Source organism: Octopus bimaculoides, chromosome 7 (assembly GCF_001194135.2).
Source record: "Octopus bimaculoides isolate UCB-OBI-ISO-001 chromosome 7, ASM119413v2, whole genome shotgun sequence".
NCBI classification, from domain to species: Eukaryota; Metazoa; Mollusca; class Cephalopoda; order Octopoda; family Octopodidae; genus Octopus; species Octopus bimaculoides.
Window position 1 is genome coordinate 46,989,657 of NC_068987.1, and position 3,885 is coordinate 46,993,541.

At 34.2% G+C, this 3,885-nt stretch overlaps 1 protein-coding gene across 1 annotated transcript in view; it reads left to right on the forward strand.

The window, feature by feature from the left end:
- LOC106867396 (uncharacterized) overlaps positions 1 to 3,885 on the forward strand; it is a gene marked incomplete at its 3' end in the record, with an annotated part of 64,634 nt that overhangs the window by 39,648 nt on the left and 21,101 nt on the right. Inside the window, exon 5 of the mRNA XM_052969416.1 lies at positions 159 to 224. The remainder of the gene's footprint in view (positions 1 to 158; positions 225 to 3,885) is intronic.

The window sequence follows — 3,885 nt, forward strand, 5'->3', positions numbered from 1 at the left end:
TGTGTGTGTGTGTGTGTGTGTGTGTGTGTGTGTGTGTGTGTGTGTGTGTGTGTGTGTGTTTGAGTGTATGCATGTATGTATTCTAATAACAAATTTTCATTTCTTATGTTCATGACATGAACGACTATCCTTTATTGCAATTTTTTCTTCATTTCCAGCTACAAGATTGTTCCCTTCATGACAAACCGAGGACTAATTCAGACCTCCCAACTAGTATCACTTGTGTAAGTATGCCACATTGTCTAAAACACAAACCATAGAACTAAAGAATTATACAAGATTTCATTTTTTTATATATTTCAGACGCTGTTCTTAGAAATGAAAAATTATTTATTTGAATTATAGACGTGTTCATAAAATGTTCCTTTTGCAACCGTATGGTTTCATTTTTAGACACATTCTGAATACCTTGAATAAGTAACCTTATGCTATAGCCTACAGATAAATAGTGTGTTTTCAGTGAAATTTGGTAGAAGGTAAAATATAGCTGTCGTGGTTTCGATTTCCAGACCGGTAGTGTGTTATGTTCTTGAGTAAAATACCTTTTTTTCTCGTTGCTCCGTTTCACCCATCTGTAGATGGTTACCTAGTGACGGACTGGTGTTACAGACCACCAATCGGGTGCGAGGAAGCACATTGTGACCAGTGGTGTATAACAACATTTGATAGTCTTGTCGATACACATCTATGCAGAATTGGCATATGTATTCAGAATTGACCGGACAGAGAGTTCTTCCATTTCAAATCCCGTCCAATCTCGTAGAAGTTACACGAGTGATTCCATCAGAGACAATAACTCGCTACTCATTAAAAAATAATAAATAATATATATTAAAAACTATTATGTTCATAACGTAGAAGTTAGGGTGGAAAACCTGACATAAAAAGATAGAGACTGAGGATTTTAATGATAGGTACCTACGAAAAAGGGATACAGTTGCTCTCTCGTTTACAGAAATGAGATGTGATGAATCACTTACGAATGTATTCAAGCAATTAGTTTCTGAAAAGTGTCGCTCATGTGCTAGATCGAACGTAAATTTTCAACACCGCAATGTATTAATTAATATATTCCTTATATGTAGTCTGAGATATCGATTTGATGAAATAAATCTCAAGAGATGTCGACAGACATTGTAGAAAGTTTTCAAGTTATTTATCAAAAGACCGTGAAGAATGTTAATAAAATGAAATACAACATTAAAATAATCAACTTGGAGGTTGTTATACAACTGAAAGTCGTAATCTAGTTAAATAAAGGTATCAGAATAGTATTAATAGGAGGAAATTCTGATAGAATTCCGTTTATCCAACTTCAATTGCAGAGATAAGATGATTGCGTAATACCAAACTAAAAAAGAAATTGGAAGGTAATGAATGTTTCCATGATAAATGTACATCAATTAAATCATGCGTTAAATAAATTATATTGTGATTAATTTAGCTTAATGATGATCAGTATGCTAGAGCATTCTCTAGAAATAGAGGTGGTGAATATGAATTAATTTTAGGCAGGAAGTCAATTCGTTTGTCACCGAGGAAGTTATGGAAGCTCCTAATTATCAGACTACGTTGACAGTATAACCTGTTCGGTTCTGGACATCACATTATTCTTAATTTAGACGGGCAACCGAAACGGAAGGCTTCTCCGTCGAGTTAGCTCTGAACATAGATGACCTACGTTATCTAGCTATAAGTAAACCTCATTATTTAATACAGACATACATATATGTGTGTGGCATGTGTGTGTGTGTGTGTGTGTGTGTGTGTGTGTGTGTGTGTGTGTGTGTGTGTGTGTGTGTGTGTGTGTGTGTGTGTGTGTGTGTGTCTGTGTCTGTGTGTCTGTGTTTGTGTCTGTGTCTGTGTCTGTGTGTCTGTGTGTGTCTGTGTGTGTCTGTGTCTGGCAGCTACCATACAATAAAACTCCGGCGCTCTCGTATAATAACTTAGATGTGACTTAAATTAACCAAGGAAATAGGCATATCGTGGCGCCATCCTGGATTCTTTTCTATGTCTTCTTGTAGAAGAAAAGTCTGTCATCTTAGGAAACGGGTATTTGCAGAATCTAGAAATAGCGACGCAAGGGAAGGCAGCCAATTGCATTCTAGCTGTAAACATCCAATCATACATCTGCGCGTGCGTATGTGTGTGTATGTGTATGCATGTGTGTGCATGTGTGCACTCGCGCGTGCGTGTGTTGTACATATATCCATATCTATATGTATATTTGTTACCTATCTATACACACAAACACACATATATGTATGTATGTATGTATGTATGTATGTATGTATGTATGTGTCAACACATATATGTATGTATGTATGTATGTATGTATGTATGTATGTATGTATACTAGAGTATACTATTATAAATTTAGGCTCATAACACACAATTCATGCTACCGAACGGTCTCATATCAGGCAACATTTTTAAGTGTGGAGACACTCTCGATATATTATTATTATTATTTTTATTATTATTATTAGTATTATTATTATTATTATTATTATTATTATTATTATTATTATTATTATTATTATTATTTTATGAAAACTATCAGTTTATTTTGCTGGGTATGATGGAAAGTGTCAGCTGTCCACAGCCAGCAGACTAAGGTGACACTTGTTTACTGGTCATGCTTCAAGAACCCTGCGAAGGATTCTTGCACTTCCAAGCAATGCTGGTTTTTGTAGGTGTTCTATCCTTACATTTGTCTCAATCGTTTTGAGCCATGTTGGTAGCTGAGTGCTGATACTCCCAAGTGCACCAATTACTGTTGGTATCGCGTCTACTCTCCTCATTGACCACAATCTTCGTATTTCCCACTTCCAATCATCGTACTGGGGTCGATGTAATTGGCTCACCCTCTCTCCCGAAATTGTTGGCCTTGTGCCAAAATTTGGAATCATTATTATTATTATTATTATTATTATTATTATTATTATTATTATTATTATTGTTGTTGTTGTTAAACTGTTGTTGTTATTTATTATTGTTATTATTATTATTTTTGTTATCATTATTATTATTATTATTATTATTATTATTATTGTTTTTAAACTGTTGTTGTTATTTATTATTATTATTATTATTATTATTATTATTGTTGTTATTATTATTATTACTGATGCCCTCGTTGTTTGTTGTTGCATTATATTTTTATTTATATATTTATTTATATATGTATTCATTTGTTTTTGCATTGACTCATTACATTTTCTACACCATTTCTCGCATCTTCACACATCAACCACAACAGCATGTATTGTCAAAGTCAGCACCAACCGACCGCACGCGCACCATTGTTACATTGAGACAGTGTCGTAGGAACAATTAGTCGTTGTAGTAGATGCAGTAGAGTAGTAGCAGTAGTAGCTGTGGTAGTAATAGTAGAAATTGATGTCGTTTTGTGGTTGTTGTTGTTGTTGTTGTTGTTGTTATTGTTCTTCATATTGTTGTTGTTATTGTTGTTGTTAATATTGATGTTGTGGTTGTTGATGACTGTTGGCGGTTGTTAAAGTTGCTGTTTGCATCTTGCAGTTGTAGGATCTCATTCTTTTTTCCTTTATTCGTCTTCTGTTCCTCTCCACTATCTGATGATTCTTTCATGTGTGATGATGATGATGAGGATGATGATGATTGAAACGCATGGTGGGGGTGGGGTATTGGTGGCGGCGGCGACAATGACGATAATGATGAGAATGATAACGATGATGATGATGATGATGATGATGATGATGATGATAAGGAGTAGGAGGAAGATAAGAAAGAGGAAAAGATTTGAAATGCATAATGCATTTTGTAATAACTATAATTACCCCCAACTAAGTAAAATCCTATTTCTTCAAATTAATATATATCATCAATATATATATATATATA